This window comes from Pygocentrus nattereri, chromosome 18 (genome assembly GCF_015220715.1).
Source record: "Pygocentrus nattereri isolate fPygNat1 chromosome 18, fPygNat1.pri, whole genome shotgun sequence".
Taxonomy (NCBI): Eukaryota; Metazoa; Chordata; class Actinopteri; order Characiformes; family Serrasalmidae; genus Pygocentrus; species Pygocentrus nattereri.
The window spans coordinates 32337962-32359354 of record NC_051228.1 but is presented as its reverse complement, the minus strand read 5'-3'; the positions used below and the strand labels follow the sequence as shown (position 1 = coordinate 32359354).

The following is a 21393-nucleotide window of genomic DNA, read 5'->3' as shown; positions in this document are numbered from 1 at the left end:
GCTGAGGCTCAGAGCAAACTGTTACAGAAAACTGCCTGTGTGTAGCGTAGCTGTGACCAACAACAGCTGGTTAATAAATCACCACGATTTGTACAAAAGCTGTGTCTCTCTTAAAAGAGATGAAAGCTGCGATGTATAGCTTTCCGGTGCTTAAAAATACAATTTCATGAAAAGACCCCAGGGGACAAAATACACAAAATAAGATGGCCTTTTAATATGTTTGACCTCATCAGTGAGTGAAGACTTTAGGGGGCCTATAGTTGAATGAATCTACTTGAAAGGAAAGGCTATGCACTCTTTTCTATTTTTTTTTTCTCTCAAAACTGACGATAAAAGCCAGCCCTTACATTTTCACACGCGAGCCAGATTTAGCTAAGGATCAGCTTTACATACCACAACTGCTTTGCTTCCAACGCTTTCCTGATAGGCTGGTGTGCAGAGAGTTTGCTGCCATCTGGTGGACTGTGTGAAGTATGTCAGCTGTGGACAACGAGCAAAGATCTACTGTAAAATAAACCCAACTATTCCCTCGGTTTTATTTATGGCGTGTAAAACAGGAGGTTAAGCAGCGAAACAGCCTAATCACATCATGCAGAGAGAGCCCTGGAACATTCTTTAGGCTATTTCAGTCAGGATAATCTCTACACGACCTTACTATTTCCCACGCATTTAGGCAACGTCTATTAGACGGCAGAGTCATTCGATATTAAACGTTATAAACTCTTACAGTTTGACATAACGTTAATCGCACCAGCCAACCCCAGAGCCGTGCGGCAATACGCGCTACTAGTATAGTCGAATATACGTGTAAACGCATCGGGATTTGTTAATCCCTTCGCAGCCTTCCATAAACGACTGGAAACTACCAGAAGGATCGATCGGTTCGTGCCTTGCAGGTGCACGAGGCGTTTTCCTGGAATCTGATTGGCTCGTGGCTGCGCACGGAGCGCCGGTTAAAGCGCGTGCTCCCCGCAGTGCGCGCACTTCAGAGACACGGTGCGGACGTCGAGGCCCATCCTGCAAAACAGCGTCAGGTAATGATACTCCTCTGTTTCTGCCGCTGCGTTTGTGGGTTTGGTTGTGAGGTTACAGGGCGGTTAGCCTTCAGATGACACAGATAAAGCTGTATGTTCAGCATAGCGGCTGGGGTTTACACGGCAAGCTTCCAAAAGGATGTAGAAAGTGCCAGAAGGAAAGGAAGCTTAAGTTCGAATTTAACGGTTCCACCTTAAATGATGCATGTTACATTCTAGTGCCTCGGGGATTATGGCAATAAGTGCCGCGCCGTTTAAGGTGGAATGGGGAAAACTCGAGCAAGAAGCTGGTGAATAGGAAACCAACTTCAGCCTCATAAGTAAGAACGATTAGCGAGCCTGGCAGATCTGATGACAAATAGATGTTGAATACATATTTTAAAGGATGTGGGGAAGATGGACGGAGCGCATTCTGCGCGAGTTCAGTGATGCGTCGATAAACTGCTGACTGTGAGGCGGCCGGTGGGGCTCCAGCACGGAGGCTGCCGCAGCCCGGCGTTTGTCCTTCAGATGTGCGGGTGGGGGAGGGGAGATGTTCCGCTCCAGATGGCTGCAGATCAGCCTCACCAAATCGCCTTATGCACATGCGCAGACGTCACCTCACGTTATTTCCAACCGGGTTAAACGGTTTATATTATGTGCTTGTCGCTATGCGGGGTTGGGGGAAGAATACTTTGATGTATATGTAGTGATGGCTGAACCCTGTGTACACCGTCCTAAACGTATTCTGTAACGTATTCTGTAACGTATCCTGTTACAGGTAATATATTCAGAATGCATTTAGAATATGTTTACAGTACATCTAGGTAAAGCACGTGGAGATCCACATTGATCCTCGTTGTTACTGGTTGGCAGTTTTCTTTATGTAGTTAACCTGTTAATAAGTTTCATGAAAAAATCTCTTCATTGTCATTCACACAAAGTCCTGAAATGATTAACTTTTTCCCTCTCTTACTGCCTGCTTCAGTTTACTGCTTTTCCCTCAAGCTAGTCCAGTAGAACAGCCATGCTATATTTGTCCTCTACTGAGCAGATCTTTAGTTTGAATAGTTCCCTCAAAAGACCTCAGTGACAGTCTGTACAGGATTCAGTAGGAACTTAAGTGTTTTTAAAGAAGCTGTTAATCGAGTTCCTCTAACAAGCATTTTACATGCTGTGCACTGATTCTAAATGAGGTTAATAAACAAGCATTTATGCTGTTTCTTTTGAAGATTGCATGTTTTCTGAAATTCCCAGGCTAATTGAATGCTAAGGCTTATTATTCAGTAACTATATGGACTGCAGTGCCGACTCGTAGAGCTCATTTTGCAGTCACAGATGTGTATAATAAAGCTTTGGCCCTGGCCATGTAAGGTGCTCATAGGCGAGTATTCTAAAAGTATTCTCCTACAAATGTAAACGGTAACTGTATTCTGAATACAGCCCTTACAAAATGTGACTTGGGCCGGACACAGATGCTTAATTGATGTATTCTCAATAAATATTCCCAATATTTGTAGATTGTTACATGTAATAATCAATGAGAGTAACATTTGATGTTAAATGTGATTTTGCTTTGTTGGTTCAAATTTTAATGCCGAAGTGTTTTTTGTGCTTAGAATGTTCAGGAAAGTCTAGCACTGATTAATATTTCACAGCCAAGCCTTACCCGCCACCTTCCTGAATGTAGAGTCATCAGAGAAGCCTACCACACAGAGGCATTGAATGACTTCACCTTCTCATGTTCTAGGCGAAACATTACGACATTATGATTACGTACATTTTCTGAGTCTTATTCTCCGAAAAGCATTCTTGGTACCAGAGTACACTGGCCAGACAAACACAAACAAACAGACATATTTGATTGGTGTGACAAACCTATTGAGAGTCATGAGAGGACATTCCTTCTTACTCTGCTCTGGTTCATTTGGTTTATCAGCTCTTTTTCTTGTCACACTTAAGGCAACAACTATCATCAGAATGATGTCTTATAATTGATGTTATCGCTAAATGCATAAGTGCCACTATGATGTATGTTGCATGTTTGTTTTTACCTTAATTTAACCATGAAATGGAAAAATTAAGTAATATTAGAAACAGGCCTAGTTGTTATTATATGATAAATATATTACCATCAGAGTAAATGCAAGTAACAGGCAAAAGCTCGGTGACATTTGCATGTAGCACTTTGTAACAGAATTTGGATTCTGTTACAAAGTATAGTGATATTATGATATCACATTATTATACAATATCATATTATTATGATAATACTGCAAATGACAGTTGCTTGCCTAAAATGTCAAATTTACTGGTGTACTCTGGCCTTCCCAGCAAATGAGACTTTTATCTTTTCACATGATGTATGATGTGCAACTTACCTCGCGTAACCTGTTTATATGGTTTTGTGACTCAGTACTGTAAAGCTCCAGAGTACACAGTGGAATCAAGTTTATCCTACTGTTTAAACATGTGACTCATTGTTTTTTTTCCCCACAGGAACCATGTCAAAGGGAACTGCAGTAGGAATTGATCTGGGAACCACATACTCCTGTGTGGGGATCTTTCAGCATGGCAAAGTTGAAATTATTGCAAATGACCAAGGAAACAGGACCACACCAAGCTATGTGGCCTTTACTGACACTGAAAGGCTAATTGGTGATGCTGCCAAGAACCAGGTGGCCATGAACCCTACCAACACAATCTTTGGTGAGTATGCCTTCTCCTTACTGTCTGTTCCTTTCCTGTGTTAGAACATGCCTATGCAGTATTCATAATAAATGTGCAGAGATAAAGTCTCATCCTGCCACTTGTAGGCAAGTCATCCTGCCAACTCTAGGCAAAATGTTATCATTTAAGTAAGACTGATAAACTACATAATCTTATTGTTTTATTCCAGATGCCAAGCGTCTGATTGGCAGAAGGTTTGAGGACACTGTGGTTCAGTCAGACATGAAACACTGGCCTTTCAAGGTGATCAGTGATGGCGGACGACCCAAAGTAGAGGTAGAATATAAAGGGGAGACCAAAAACTTCTACCCAGAGGAAATCTCTTCCATGGTCTTAGTAAAGATGAAGGAGATTGCAGAGGCCTACCTCGGAAAGGTGTGTTTGTTTTCGAAATATAAGTTCAGACTTTTCTCTCTGTTGATGTGTATTTATTCAAATGTCAGAGTTCTCTAAATATTGTTTTATCCTTTTGTTTCAGTCTATTAGTAACGCTGTGATAACAGTGCCAGCTTACTTTAACGACTCTCAGCGCCAGGCCACCAAAGATGCTGGCACAATCTCCGGTCTAAATGTGCTGCGAATCATTAATGAGCCTACTGCTGCTGCCATCGCTTATGGCTTGGACAAGAAGGTAAATAATTTGGCATGTAAATCAATAAGATCCATTTATCATACTTTAATGTCCCCTTCACTTAGCAGCTGGCTTATAAATGTTAAAATAATTGTTTCATAATGATTTAGGTTGGTTCTGAGAGGAATGTTCTCATCTTTGATCTTGGTGGTGGTACCTTCGATGTATCCATCCTGACCATTGAAGATGGTATCTTTGAAGTCAAATCCACTGCTGGCGACACTCACTTGGGTGGTGAAGACTTTGACAACCGCATGGTGAACCACTTCATTGCTGAGTTCAAACGCAAGTACAAGAAGGACATCAGTGACAACAAGAGAGCCGTTCGCCGTCTGCGCACAGCCTGCGAGCGGGCCAAGCGTACCCTGTCCTCCAGCACTCAGGCCAGCATTGAGATCGACTCCCTTTATGAGGGTGTTGACTTCTATACCTCAATCACCAGGGCTCGCTTTGAGGAGCTCAATGCTGATCTCTTCCGTGGCACATTGGACCCAGTGGAGAAATCTCTCAGAGATGCAAAATTAGACAAATCTCAGATCCATGACATTGTCCTTGTTGGTGGTTCTACTCGTATCCCCAAAATCCAGAAGCTCCTCCAAGACTTCTTCAATGGCAAAGAACTAAACAAGAGCATCAACCCTGATGAGGCTGTGGCTTACGGAGCAGGTTTGTTATACTAGTCATACCATTCTTGCCATTAGGTAAAGTAGTAGTACAATAATAGTAAGTAGTAATAGTCAGTGTGTTGACAATGCTAAAGCAGGTTTTGTCCAGCCTGAAAAACATTCATCCTCTTCATTTCAGCTGTCCAGGCTGCCATCCTCGCTGGTGACAAGTCTGAAAATGTTCAGGACCTGCTGTTGCTGGATGTCACTCCTCTGTCTCTTGGTATTGAGACAGCTGGTGGAGTTATGACAGCTCTGATCAAGCGTAACACCACCATTCCAACCAAACAGACCCAGACTTTCACTACCTATTCTGACAACCAGCCTGGTGTGCTGATTCAGGTGAGAATTAGACAGATTTTGGGTCCATTCTTTTTTGTAAGAGCTGTTTTCTATTATTCATACATTTCAAAGCACAACAAACATCAAAAACTCAATTTTTAGGTTCATTACTCAATCTAAACATGTTTTAACTAGGTCTACGAGGGTGAGCGTGCTATGACTAAGGACAACAACCTGCTGGGCAAATTTGAGCTGACAGGAATTCCCCCTGCTCCCCGTGGTGTTCCCCAAATTGAGGTCACTTTCGACATTGATGCTAACGGTATCTTAAATGTCTCTGCTGTTGACAAGAGCACTGGCAAGGAGAACAAAATCACCATCACCAATGACAAGGGTAGGTTGATGAAATTTGAATTTGTCTGAATGTTACTGACTGCCTCAGTGGGTTTCTCCTATTTGCTCACCACTTTCTTTTTAACAGGTCGCCTTAGCAAAGAGGATATCGAGCGAATGGTGCAGGAGGCAGAGAAGTACAAGGCTGAGGATGATGTGCAGCGAGACAAGGTGGCTGCCAAGAATGGCCTGGAGTCCTATGCTTTCAACATGAAGTCCACTGTTGAGGATGAGAAACTACAAGGCAAGATCAGCGATGAGGACAAGCAGAAGATCCTGGACAAATGTAATGAGATCATTAGCTGGCTAGACAAGAATCAGGTAATTACTGTAATGGTACCTCTATTATACTGTCATGAAAGCATGCAAAATGTACTTTGCCTAAAACATATTATATCACTTTGTTCCACAGACTGCTGAAAAAGAAGAATACGAGCATCAGCAGCAGGAGCTGGAGAAGGTCTGCAACCCGATCATCACCAAACTCTACCAGAGTGCTGGGGGCATGCCAGGTGGGATGCCTGGTGGAATGCCTGGTGGATTCCCAGGAGCTGGTGGTGCACCCTCTGGTGGTGGATCTTCTGGACCAACCATTGAAGAAGTTGATTAAAGAGATCTAGACATAATAAATCTATTAAATATATTGTGTTTATCCCAGTAGCCCTGATCTGTATGCAATGACTTATGACTATTGTCAGATTTTTGTGAACATGAAAAATGCACTTTAAAACAAGTACATCAGTATATTTAGGGAGGCCCTATGCTCTGAGTCTTGGTGAACAATAAAAACATCTCTGATAAATCTGCTTCCTTTAATTCTCCAGTGTTATCAGAGTGCATATGTTCTCTTTCTGTCATCAGTATTACCAATGAAAATAAAACAAATGTCATTTTATGTATTCAGAGCTTAAACTGCTTTTATTTCAGATACAGATATAAACACTAAAAATTTAAAAAGGTATAAAATTTGACTATGGATCAGCTTGCAGGTTCTATATGTCATTATGTTTATTAGCCAGTTAGGTCATGTACACTGACCAAAAAATAAGAAAGAAATGGTATTAAATAATATAGATAATGTAATTTTGAGCTAGATATCAAATCAAGCGTGTCCTATGTGCCAGAAAGGATCCAGCATGGTAACTTGCAATAGACCACTGTAGTCAAGCGTCAGTCTGTGTTATGCCCGTATTAGGAGATCCAGGTCTAAGCTCGATTTCTCTATGACCAGAGTAAATGGGGTTTTCGAAAAATCGCCTCTATCACATCTTGTGTTAAATAAAAATGTTCAGAACACAATATGTTTTGTTCTGTGTACATTTTTCTCTCGAATAGCCCTGGATCCTCTGAGTTACTAGGTTGTTAAGAGGCCTTAATACTAAAATTACTCCATCAAGCTAAAACTACAGGGCATTCATTTGAGCTACACAAAAGTAAGGTGGGCTATGGCAGTATTCTGACGTGAGACCACAGGCACATTTAGGCCTAACCTGATTTGGCCCAGACATGGTCTATTTTAAGTGAGCATAGGGTCAATTATTTGCCCCACAACACACCTGTCATTTGGCCCATATACAGAGAACTGCAGATGTTGGCCACATTTGGGCCAAAAATGTATTTTCTATCTGGGATGAGTTGTGCTACCTTGTGATTAGCTATCACAAATATTAGAAAATGGGACAAACAATAATGATATTGGCTCTGTGAAACAGCAAAAATAAGCTAGCGTTACTCAGCTCTCATGCAGAAATAGAGAAATCTGCTCAAATTATCATCCTTAGAAAATAGCCGACTGAAGACATGCAGTTATCTTCTGGGATAGCAGTGTGTAAATTGTTTATGAAGTGATGTTACCTCAGGGGATGGCTTGGGAAAACCCACACCTGTATAATTTGTGAGGTGTTAACTTATGAGTGATGTTGAACTCTAGCCGTGCTCATGGCAAGGTGACATGAATTAATGGCATAGTGTTTGCCAGAAAAATGGGGCATTCTATTTCTGAAGTTCGAACCTCGGTCTGGGTGCTTCTTCAGTGGCGGTGGCGACTGTGTTTTCCGTTGCCTATTACATTTTTGTTTTTGCTAGGCTTCAGTCCTGCGCTTGGGTCCACCTCCCTGCCGTCCCGTAACTAAAGTCTTGTTTTGATCATTAGGATAGTAAACAAAGTCATTTGATCGTAAACGAAGTCTTGTTTTGATCATTAGGATACGACGACTGACTCAGGAATGAAAGTTACCCAAATATAATTCAAGAGTGTCAGGCTGACTTTATTACAACGTAATATTAAACAAAACATCACATTTAATCAGTAATCACTGTGCAGCGATTTTGTTGTTTTTCCTTTTTGTTTTGATCTAAACATGAATTCTAATTCATTCTAAGCACTGATTAAGACATCAGTGATTGCCAGTATTCCTATTTAATGCTTTCTTAGTTTAATCATAAAAATATAAACAGTGCAAAATATGCATGAAAGAATTTTAAAATGTGCCCAGAATACCTGTGGATGTATCTATTCAGCATGTTTTTTATTGGGTTATATATTAATCTCTTTTTTTAACAAACATTCTGCCCTTTTGAGAGGCAGCTTATCAGACTCTGATCAAGACTAAGACTATAGTAAAATATACTATTATTTAGTACAAACACTATTCTGTGTCTGAAGACAATGTCTGTGACAATTCCAATGCTTATTCCCTATCCTTGTTTAAGACCTGTTCAACAGAAAGTGTGTATTATGTAGGCCTAACAACTTGTTCTTTTCTATAAAGGGAAGAAAGGATTTCCTTCCTCTTCATGGTAAGTCTTGTAAACCTTTTCATTGTTTTCCTAGCCTTGTGAAACTTGACATATCGTGACTGTATGAAGGGTTTACTAAATAGTTGTAAACATTCTGCTAATTTGCTAGGTTTAAATGCACACAATACCCCAAGTTTTCATTTAGTCTACTTAACTTACAGTAAGGCGTCGGCTTGTGCTGCCGGCTGCCAGCAGAGGGCGACTGCGTCGAGGCACTATTACTTTGGGAGACTTCAAATCCCAGAATACCAAGGGGTAATCAGGGCCAACCAGGCGCACTTGTTGGAACCGGCATTTAAGGCTGTGGCAGACAGCACATCCTTGTCACTAGTGATGGGAAAACGAGGCTTCGTGAACGAGCGGGGCTTTCCAGCCCAAAGGTTCGCCAAAAGGTTCGTTACCCGAAGCCTCATTGAATCGTTCTCACTAGTGACACCTGCTGTGCACAGGGATATAGGACTAAATGAATCCTGAGCCAGGGTGTCCTGGAATGTTTATGTATAAAATAAACTATTTTTGCCACTCTGTCTCAATGAATATAAAAGTGTGTTTTTGCATTATTATTATTATTATTATTAGTTGAGTGTTGTGATGGTGATCACTCAAAATAAATACATCAGTGATGTATAATACTAAGTAACACAAGTCAAGTAGCCTACTAAACACTAACGTAGTATAGTAATATATAGTAACATAATATATAATGCAGTATAATAATAATAATAATAATAATAATAATAATAATAACAGTGGTGGACAGTAACTAAGTAAAGGTAATTTGTTACTGTACTTAAGTAGTTTTTCGTGTATCTGTACTTTACTTAAGTATTTCCATTTTGGGAGACTTTTTACTTTCACTCCACTACATTTCAAAGTCAAATATCTCACTTTTTACTCCACTACATTTTGAGAAATAAAACGTAACATGTCAAAACAAAAGAAGTGCAAAGCAAGAACACCAATCAGGGCACAGCGGTCACTTTGTTCTGAGCTTGTTTTGACCTGTTGGTCATACCGACCCAGCGCAGCACACGGTTCAACATCAGTGCAGCAATGTAAAAATTTGGGAGCACATACGTCCCTAAATGATGGAACTAGCTTAACTTTCTGTAAATAGACCACAATATATACACACATGCAGTCGTGACTGACATGTTTCTTTTTTTCTGAATTCATACAAACACTTTCATTTTATAGTAAATTAGTTTAGGTTAGTTTATGTAACAGAGGCCTACAGATCAATATAGTAAAAGAAAACCTATTTGTGATCCTGAGTTTAAAGCAAGTTTTTATTCAGCTTGTAACTAATTTACAAAGTAATCTTAAACTGAAACTTTGCTTGTGTGTAAAAGTGATTTCAGAGCCACTCGGTCTATTAAAATGATCATTTTAATAGACGTCAGCGTCACTAATTAATGACGTTCTATTAAAAGACTGGTTTACCAAGAGAGACGCTGGAGGATTTCACCTGAAATGAGTTCATGATAACAAGACATCAGAGCCAGAATTACTCTTTTAGCACTTTTACTTTCGATTCTTAAGTACATTTGAAGACAAATACTTTTGTACTTTTACCCAAGTGGAGGTCTAGAGTAAGTACTTCTACTTTTACTGGAGTAGTATTTTACCTTGGGTATCTCTACTTTAACTCAAGTACATGATTTGTGTACTTCGTCCACCTCTGAATAATAATAATAATAGCTTATATAATCTATGATATAGTAACAAAATTTTAACCACTAACTCTGACACTTAACCAACGCACACTCCAATAGCCTACCTCTCACCAACACCACATGCCACTCAAAACATACAAAGTGCCGCGAGGCTCGAACCCTCTTTATGCGGCAGTGACACTTAAAATGAAACGATCACATGTTCCACAGAACCCGAGGCCTCGTTTGTCATGAGTCAAATGATTTTTACGGTAATGATACCGAGTTTAACACAGAACTCTGTGCCATTCAATACAATGCAATACAATAAAATACAATACAATAAACTACAATACAATAAAGTACAATATACAGTGCCATACAATAAAATATAAGTGCAGCTTATAATTCAATGCCTCAATGCTGTACGCAATACTGAGTGGAAGTTCTCCTCTACACATTCACTAGTAGCTTTTCCTTGTGTAAGAGATTTGCTGGCATAAGAGGTGCAGTTCAGTAGGCTATATATTCATCCTACAGCATTTTATCCTGTTTTTCACACTGAAGTCAGCCTGGACTCACAATACGTACAGACTCACAATAAAAACGATCTTCTACATCAGTCTTGTGCCCAGTCAAAATCAAAAAGGCTCAATTGTCCAATGAGTGAAAGACAAAATACTCAACTAGGGCACAGATAGTTCTGGATTCAGATTTAGATTCAGAGCTGTAGCACACTAAATTGTGGAAAAATGCTCTTAAAGCAAAAAAGAAAAAAAAGCCTGCTTCATTGTAAGAGAGGTTGGGAAATGGTCATGTAAAAATTTATTAGAACTGTTTTTACACAAAACCACAAGTAATAGCACTTTTACAACTTTTATCTAGCTGGGTGGTTTTGCTCTGTGCTAATGTGTTATCATGTTACACGGGCTAATGTTTAAATGATTTGCCAACACATTAAATACACGTCACAGACATTCTGATGGAAATAAATAAACTGTTTTCATTTCCAATTGTCAGTGTATGGTGACTCTTCTTTACTGTCAGTTAGCTGAACAAAGCTGTCTTCTTTGATGTAGTTCACCAAAACTGGGCAAAATACAGCCACACTCATCCTAAACCAGAATTAAAACAGCACTGAGCAGGTTTCAGCTTCCTGTGCTCAAATATGTTTCCACCTATAGGCCTGTGTACCAGAAAGAAAGGAAAATGAATGCTAGATAGGATTAAACACAGGGCTGAAGGTCAAAACACGAAACTCTGAAAGAGAGAGAGGCCACAGAAACAGCAGATGTGAAACAGTAAAAATTAAACAGGAGAAAAGGCCAAAGACACCCAGCCACCTGTTTAAATTACAGTTAAGATGGGCATAAATGTAAACGTGACATCACAAGAACAATACATTCAGAATTCAAAAGCTTTTGCAGCTTAGCTTCCATATAACAATGTTTACAGACTATTTACTAATATTTTACTCTAAAAGGTGGGAAAACGTGTTTTTTTGTGTGCTCTTTAAGGCTGTCAGGGGATGCAGGGCCCACCCCAATCTGCAAAATTGGCGTAACGTATTTTGCCTTTATGAACAGCAGGGGGCGACATTTCCCTTTATTTGCTTTAACATGCCCGGTGTGCAGTTTCAGATGCTGTCAGAGATTTTGTCATTTTTCAAACACTAAAGAAACTTAACGCGCACTAAATTAAATTAAAATGACACTGTTTTCTTTTTCTTATACCTCACTGGATACTTGCAGACTTGTACATGCGCTAAATCATCCCATTGGTTCTGTTGTCCGGAGTCAGCAGTAAGGTTGAGTCTTGGGGGTTTATAGATTGAGTCTTGGGGGTCCGGGTTCCAGTTTTGTTTTGGTAGAAAATGAGCTCATTATCCTGAACTGCCGGCTAATGATGATGCAGATGAGCGCGCGAGCTGCTGGTCACCTCACCGTGGCTCTAATTGGCTGCCACGGCAGTGAGGTCATCACAACAAGCTGCATGGTGTTTTCTCACTTTATGTTCTCAGGGTCCCCAAAAGCGCTGAGGAGATGCTAACGGGGCGACCCCACAGCTGCTGTTCTCCCTCTCACAACACAGTTTTAACAGTCCACAGTTTTAACCGCGTTCGTCGAAATCTGTGGAAATAATCTTTGCGTTTGATGTCCAGAGCACCTCCTGTCAGGAAGCCGCTCTCCCACAAACTTTCAGCCGAGCGCAGCGCTTCTCACAGCGGATCCATGAGTTTGGAGCTGTCGAGTACTTCAGCGTAGAACCGGTGAGGCTTGACTGTTTTTCCCTTTTCTTGATTTTTAACCGTTTGAAGATCATTTTGAAGGTACATTTTTGACATTTGAAGTGTAAAAAAACATTTATTAATTTGCTTTAAATATAGACACCATAACATTTTTAATAAAGACATTATAAATTCTTCATTTTAATAAAGGGGATTCAGAACCATGGGTTCTATATGGAATCATTTCATGCTTAAATGGTTCTTTGCATGGTGAAATGTTTTTTTTTGTTTCAGACTGATGGAGAATGTGTTGTATGTGGTTCTATTGGTTTCTTCTATTGTATACTGGCTTGACATTGTGAAAATAGCAGGACACTTTTTGGTGCTTATGTAGAACCATTGTCAAAAATGTTCTATATAGAACTATATAAACACATTCTCAATCAATCTGAAGAACGATTGCACCATGCAGAGAACTGCTGTACAGAACTCATTCCCTTTACTGAAGAACGTTTGAAGAACCATTTTTTAAAGTGTACAACAGTTACTTTCCCTCATGGAAAAGAACTACAGGAATACTGCAGGGATTTATACTGGATTCCTGTTGTATAGTATGGTAGAAGATGCTGTACAAGTATCAGAGACAAGGGAAAATATTGTAGATTATTACACTGTTAGAAATTAAGGTACCATGCAGGTACATGATTCATTCATCAGGGTACAAACAATGTACGTGTACCCTCAAAGGTACAACAGTGTTTTTAAGGTCCGATGGTTTACCTTACATGAGTTTTTCCTAGTGGAAAAGTAGATATTTGTACCTTTTCATTAACCAAATGTTTTAAATCAGAGCATTAAAATAAAAAGCCTGGAGATGAGACGGGGTGCGTGGAGTCAGTAGACTTTAGAAAATATAATTTCAGTGGATTATGGTACAGTTATGTTCCCTGACTAAAGGTACTGAGATGTACCCCTGAGGGTACCACCACAGTGACAAGAGGCGTACTGCCCCAGTGACAGTGTTGTACCTTTTTTTCTGAGAGTGTATATACGTATTATACAGCACTATGGATAGAATACCATAGTTTCTTACAGTATTATTACATTGTTGGTTATTGTGAATATTATATGAATAATTCATCTAAATTAGCATTAAAGTAATGGCTGAGAAAAAACATCACATTCACACAGCTGTTCCTTTACCCCAGATGTAATCCATCAGCCACACATTTAGTGTCCAAATTTTACTTCTTTGGTTTAAAACCAGAGCTAAAAGGCTAATGTTGCTAACAAGCACTAAAAGTCAGTAGCCACCCAAATCCATTTGTGCCAAATTGCAGTCCTCAGTTACACTTAAACAAGTTATGTTCATTTTTATAGTCCACAGTGATTATACTGTGTCCTAAACTACTGTGACAAGTCTGTTCAGCCTAAGTGAACACCTGGCTGAGGTTGGAGCTGGTTGAGAGAAGAGTTTAAGAAAAAGATTTTGGGTGACTATTAACTATTGTTAGCCATGTTAACTATGCAGCCCCAGCTTTAAACTGTAGAAGAAACAGTTGTATGTCTTTGCTGATCAATTTAAGTGGGAAATTTTGTAAGTTAAATTTTTCACCAAAGTATACCTTTAAAATTCAATCATGGAAAGTGTTTCTGATCTCCAGATTGATGAAGTTCATTTGACTCTTATCTGGCTTGTTTTCAAGTATTCAGTCTTATGCATCGGTGAAACCGTAGATTTTACCAGTGGAGCTGTGTTTTTTTTTTCATGTCACCAATTTGTTTTATTAGTTTTAGATAATTTCATTATCTTACTTTGATTGTTGTGTGGTAAAGCAGCTTGTTTACATGCGTAGATTTCCAGTGCATGGTGCTTCTGCAACCTGTCATGGTCCAGGGCGCAGATAAAGAATGAAGCTTTAGTGATGAGTTAACAAGAAGAATGTGTAACACATGATTGAATTAAGCTGTGCCAGTCAATTCTGCAGGGCTGAGCTATTTTCATGTAGGAAATCTTGCCAGTGTCCTTGAGGCATGGCGGTGCAGGAGAAGGGCCCCCGCTGTGTCTGGCTTTTGTGCCTCTGTGGGCTTCACAGTCATGTGACTGGCTTTGAATGGAGGAGCGGACTCTTTGGCCACAGGCAAAGCTTGCACTGTTTGATTACTCACAGCATGTACTTGTGAGCGTGAGATGTAAAATCCCTGGCAGATAAAATCAACACACAGTGTTGAAAAATGCACTATAGATGTGGTGTGGCATGGCGCACCGCTCTTGCTTTTGTCTCCTAGGTCAGGTGGAGCATCTCTTTAGTTGCACTGTGGGACCAAACTGTCCACTTGCTTCAGGACAGGTGTCTAGAACAATCATAATAGTGGACATTTAGTCATAAGTCATACATATGGACACGGTTTTCAAACCACTCTTCTTACAAAGTGATACTGTACAGTGTCTGTTTTTTAGCCTTCATCCACAATGTACGTTCTCTCTGGCCTAGTCAATGCATTTACAATCTGTTCTGAACATCTGTGCTGATTTGAGGTCAATGTGTGTAAATTGCATTGTGTTTCTTGGGTGAAGTTACCTAATGTGAGTTCTCTTTAGGTTTTTATGGGTGAAATAACAGAAAGTCAAATTGATTCATGGGTTTTTGTACCAAGTATTATTAACTCTGGGGCTGAAGTATATTGTCAGCATGGACAAATTAAATCAATGATGAAGTATCTGTTTTGAATGTGACTGTGTATGCAATTGCCAGGGACTGATTATTAGCTTACAACTTATTTAAAAGAGTAAAGCGGCTTCCAGAGAATTCACTTGTTAATTCACTGCTTAAGTAAATAAGAATGACAATCTTGAAAGATATCAAGATGTTTGTTGCAAGCACTGACCTTGACCGTATTTATATTGTAGTATGCAGTTTCTTTTAGGGAGTGGCAGTCTACTCCAGCTGGTTGCAATAAAAACAGCATTATTCCCTGTCATAATTAAAGGTCTTGTCATCATCGACCTAGATTTCAGTTTTCTGGAAGATAAAAATATGCCAGGCTGTTGCAGATGGTTTAGTTTAGATTGGTTCACTTCTTGTTGAAAACACTGGAATTTTACACAAATCGGTTCTGTCACGATATGAAAGCACACATAGTGCTGTGTGAAAATCAGAGACCACCTTTCATTTGTATAATTTCCTATCAAAGTGGCTACTAAGTACAAATTATTCATTTTTCAGGAAATATTTTTGAGATGGTTAGATATGTATAAAGGAGGGGAAAGTCAAAGGAAAATATGGGTCTTAGAAGATGTGTAGCTGTCAAGAAGCTGTTACTGAGAACAAGAAAAAAGACAAATCAAGTATTGGCAAATCAAGTGTGTGTTTAGGATTATTTGGATCATGAGAAACAATGCAACCAACTTCTAAGACTGAACTTTGGAAGTGGGGAAAAGTATGGCTACAAATTTCTCTGCAAGACTGAAAGCAAGTCTATCAAAAAACTGAAGCTGGAATAAAGGCAAAGAGCGAATCACTGAAAAAATAAACAATGTATCGCTTTTGTAAAAAACAAATAATTTTTTACCAATGTTCATTTTGAACCAAATGTTCTGTACACCTTTACACCATGTCAGAATTTCATAATGAACCGACCAATTAAAATGGTCCAAAATCACTGAATGAAATCTTGTTACATTAACTTTTTTGAGATACAAGTTTTTTTTTTCTGTCTGTTACAACATAATATCATTATTGCTAAGGCCTTTTTGAAATTTTCTTACAAATTACTGTGGTTTTAGTGACACTAAAAAATGAATAACCTGTACTTTAGTGGATGTTTTTGACTGGAAATTGACTGTATGAAGGGTTGGGTTTTGCATAGAAGTACAACTGTTAGTGTTGTCTGCTTCTATCCCAACTTTGTCTGGGGACTAGAACAAAATTTAGTATTTAGATTGAGTTAGACTTATCCAATCCTTTTACATAACAGAACCTGAATGAACTTTGCCATATCATTTGCACTAGACAAAATGGAAAGCATAGAAAAAAATATCGTAAAGCATTTATGGCCCTGTCGGCTGACTGCAAACAGCTGTGAGCACTTTGATTAGCAGGGAATGTAGTGGAGACCCTCTCAAAGTGCATTTGTTTCATTCACATGCAGTTTAGATCTGAAAAATTGCTCAGATTTTGTTGCCTTTTTTCTATAAAAAGACAGATGTTGTTTGGGACTGCCCTAAAGGATCGGACAAATGGAGATGTGGCTGACTGACAGGCACACATGCCTGAGTTTACTGGCTTGCTTAGTGAAGAGGGCAGGAAGGCTGCGACTCTACAAAGACATAGAGAGCTTTTAACTGCCCTCACTGATGCTGGCACTGCCCAGAGCTGCCAGAATCCAGTGCTCTGGCCTGGTTTGTTCTTGCACTGAATGAGCCAGGGATTTTTAGAGATTCATTTTAGAGATTTTTAAATATGTTGTCAGTGTTATGGAGAATAGTTTTAGTCAAGCCTCTAAACCAATCTCATTCACCAGTAGTTTCACAGAGAAAATCTGAATGACTTCCTTTCCGGGCCTACATATTGTGTGTCCCTTGTTGCTGGTAGGATGACTTTCTTGTCTTTGATCCCAAAGCAATGCATCAGAAACCACAACCTGGGTCCACCCACAGGCTCTGCCTCTTCAGGCCTATCCAGAAACACATCTGTGTTTAGCAAAACCTTCTAAGGAGCATGATCAGCATCTTTATAGGGCTCAATGTGTGCTGAAGAACGTCTTCGGTTTACAGCCAGCAGTAAAATCATAGCTGTAAATCGATTTTGACTTTACATGCAACCAGCAATTGTAAACGTTACTAGTTCAGCAAGTGTTGGCAGACATAAAGAGGCACTTTATGGACACATGTGAAGCACTCCAACCTCGTCCAAGACCTTTATTGAAAATAGACTTTGTTATAATGGTGTTTGGCTTTGTACCTTGTCATTGGTGTTGTCTAATATAAAACATCACATCTGAGAAGTGTCAGCCACAGTGTTGTGATTATGCTCATCCGGAACCTATTTACTAAGGGAACCACAGCCCATCCTTGGATTTGCATAGGTATTGCAGGTCCAAATGCAAATAGCATGGATGTCATCACTCTTGGCTGCTGCCATCACCACATTATATCTCACCACACACAGCAGGATACGTGCATGTGGAAATGAAGGGTTCAACCGCTTCTGTTTCAGCCTAACTTGATATAAATTCACTCATGGAGGACTGAATAAAATTAGCTAGAAGTCTTAAGCAATGACAGCTTGATTGTGATAGCATTACTACAAAAAGATTTTTTTGTAGTAGAGGAAACAACCCCTCTCTTGTGCCCTTGTGCTTTAGTCAGAAGCCACTTGAAATTAAGTGGGTTATACTATATTTCCTTCCCAGGCCTTTTAGAGCTCTTAAGGGCAGGAGACATGTTACGTAGTCTAGGAGACACAATGGTCATTTCCTGAACACAGGAAATTTGCATTACCCTCAATGCTGTCTGCAGCTTATGATTGTCTGGAGGCCCTGAATTCTTTCTCTCTGGGCCTTCACATTTGGTAAAGCCATATCCTCATGGGCATGAAATCTAACATTGACCTCACAGCAGAAATCATTTCTACATACCGTAATTCAATTACAGCTTTTGGATATGATAACGTTTGAGGTGTTTTCTTACTAGTAAACCCAGGATTAACAGCCGAAGAAGATTCAAGAAGGAACAAAGAGAAGCGTCTGCCATCATTGCAAAGTAAGAACCCCAGCTCATGACATAGGCCCAAGGCACCACCTGTCTCCATAAACGGAGAACTGGAGACAGTTTGGAGAAAGAACAGTTTAAAGCAGCATTCTGTTGAGTTTTTAATTAGCCCCCTGAGTAGCACTGCCCACAGAACGCCCCTCCCTCTCTGCCTGCATGCTCTGAAAAGCTCAGGCAGCAACCAGCCTGTGACTTGAAAACTAATTATTCTGGGGGATTTTTTTTTGCAGCGGCAGAATTGTGGCTTGGGGTTACACCTGCTTCTGTTACCACAAGGCTGAACAAATGTTTAGCTGAACCTTTCATGTTGCTTTTTACCCATAGCAGTTTGGACAGATTCCCACTGACATGTAGGCCTGTACTTCTCAGTCAAGCATGTGGTGGCTTACTTGACTTTGACAACAAAACTGTTTTTAGATTGCGTCATGACTATGGACTGAGACTTTGCAGGTATGATGATGGTGTCAAATTGTCTGCTAGAAAGCTCAGTTGTCCTGGTGAACAGCTGAGTGTAGCAGGTGAACAGTAAACTCTGTCTGTCAGTTGTGTTTATTTAAGTGTCTTCCACTTTTACCCGGAACCTGCACCCAAAAGAAGTGCAACCCAGTGCTTCTACTTTCAATACCAAAACAGAAGGGAAATACATGTAGACCTAGTTTCAATCTCATCCTTCTTTCCTGCCTTCTGCTTATTCCAGAGCGCTATGCTAATATTGTAGTGGGAGGTGAGATTGTTTGGCTTGGAAAGAACTTGACGCTGGGCTTTAAATCAGTGTTCTTGAATGGATTTTGCAATGTAGCTGGATTTTTATAACAGATGGGAGAGGGAATTATTTTCTTGGTAGCTACCAGAAGAAATCTTGCATTAAATACACTGTAATTTATGCACAGCACATATCCCATCACACTGAAAGTGAAGGTATTAAGGTTTTCATATGTGCTGTCTCTCAGGGTTTGGACAATCTTTATATGGTTCAGTCCTATTTACTTGAAAACAGTATAAATATATATTTTTTACAGGAATTAAGTATCTATATTTAGGCTATGTTGCCTTTTGACAGGGCAGTATTCTATTTGCAGTTACTTGTAAAGTATTTGGGAGCATACTTACCCACTAAATGTTGGAATACTTACCCACTAAATTTAAAAATATGCTATTTTTAAAATAAACACTGTCAGTGATTGTTTATTCAGTACTTTAAAATCAACATGATGTGTAGTAAACACTTGTTAGAGGACCTAAATAACCAGATCCTTTATAAATATTGAAGATTTTGATAGAGCCTGAGTAGACTGATAAATTAAGTGCTAAGGTGAGCATTGATGTTGTACCTATGAATGTGTTTTCTTGCATGACACATACATGCCATTAAGTAAAAATTTATAGTCAAAACTGAACTGTATTCTGTACAGTTTTAGCATAACTTAATCACAAAACACAAAAAACATAAGTCTGTCATTTATATGTTGGTTTCTTAGAGCAAAGTGTCCCACTTTTGCTTAGTTCATGAGAAAGGCAGCAGTCCTGCTCAGGGGGTTGTGACAGCAGTGGTGGTAAAGAATAACTGAACAGTAACATAAAGAAAACAGCAAGAAACATTGTGAATTAAGTAAAACTGACAAAAGTAAGGCTTTTCTCTTCATACTACATTGAAATGTATTCTAAATGCATTACTAACTACATTAAGGAAAGTGCGTTCAGTATTCTACCATTAATATTTTAAAATATTTTCCTGTGTGCAGCCAAGGCCTGAATGAGTAATCAATTTTATACTGAAATCACACTTTGAAAGAATGCAGTTTTCAAATCTCAAGAGCTGCAATTTTAATTATAACCTATAGTATTCAATGATTTTCTAACATGGGGAAATTGAAATGTAATAACCCAGAATTTGCAAACTGGAAGTCTAGCACACTACATTCAGCATTCAATCCTCAAGCCAGAGAAAACATATGTGCTCATCTTCTTGTTGAAAAAAGCCCCGGGGCATTAGTTACAGAAGTAATCATATTTGAATTGCTTATTTGTCAGTAATTATATTCCCCAAATTGTTCAGTCGTACAAGGCTTAATGCTCTTTTTTTGCTCAATATACCATTATGATAAGTTAGATATTGTTAGAAATATCAGTTTCCTCTTTTTGTATCTTCAGTACACCAATATGATGGGATTGTCCCTTTAGAGGTCAGTGCAGCCAAAGAAGCTGTGCTGTTGGCCAGTGATGTAAATTCACATTACGCTCAGTTTAACTTGTGAAGTTTTGGAGAGAAAATGTATTAATTCTGCAATTAAGTTTTTATGAGAAACTGACAATCTGGGATCTGAAATTATTGTCAATTTAACAAAAACTAAAGTGAGTGGCCTGTACTTTTTCCTTAAAAGTCTATTACTTATAGTCAACTTCCAAAACTCGAAACAAGAGAGTATTTGTTCACATCATTCAATTAATCCAAGCACAGGATTTTTTTTCTTTGCTTCGGGTGAGATATCATCTACTTGACCTTTTGAATCTTCAAATCCAGATTGGTCTGAATAGTCAGCACTGATATGCATCAGGAGCTCAGGCCTCATGTGTTAGTGTGCAAATATTTGGGGATGTAACGTCTGTCCAGTGTCTTGAACTTGGACACACTTCAGAGAGTGTGCCCTCCACTCATGAATGGACTCCAGGCTGCTGATGTGGGCTTGGGCTCTGCGTATCAAAGTCCTCTGGTCGGCCCCAAATCCCCCCCAAGCACCCACTGTGTATGGGCCTTTTCAGACACCACAGCAACACCCTTGTTTGTGTGACCCCCCAGTTGTTGAGGGCTTTGTGGGTGCAGCTGTGTCCAGTCAGCTTTGTGAAACCGGAGTGGGCCAGTGCTGCTGCTGCCATCAACCGCCTGCACGCCGTCCGGAGGAGACGGGTCTTGTGTGCTTCCCCCGACAGGGTCATCTTTCAGGAGGTCGTGCAGATCCCACTGCAAGGCCCACTTAGAGCGTCATTCAGCTGTGCTGTAAAAACGTTACTACTGTGTGTCGCCAGAGCATCCCTGCTATTGTAGTAACAGGAAACCTCAGATCAGAGGAAACTTGCCTGGTGCAGTTGTGCATGCTAAGCAGATACTGTGACGTGGAGTGGCTGTGAAGGTGTTTGTAGTGACTGTTTATTACAGCTGCGCAATGTATTATTTGTTAATCATTATTATGATGTTGCTCTTTGCATTGAAGTCAACAATATGCAAAT

General features: G+C 39.6%; 1 protein-coding gene and 1 pseudogene across 2 annotated transcripts in view; both read left to right on the top strand.

Moving 5' to 3' along the window:
* The first annotated feature begins 883 nt into the window (after window positions 1-883).
* Window positions 884-6613, top strand: LOC108423779 (annotated as a pseudogene).
* Window positions 6614-12139: 5526 nt separating this feature from the next.
* The window catches only part of megf10 (multiple EGF-like-domains 10), an 80146-nt gene continuing 70892 nt past the window's right edge, over window positions 12140-21393 (top strand). Inside the window, exon 1 of one of the 2 annotated variants that reach the window (XM_037547547.1) lies at window positions 12140-12437. The gene's annotated coding sequence lies outside the window, so the exon portion shown is untranslated. The remainder of the gene's footprint in view (window positions 12438-21393) is intronic. The other variant, XM_037547546.1, reaches the window with a different exon arrangement.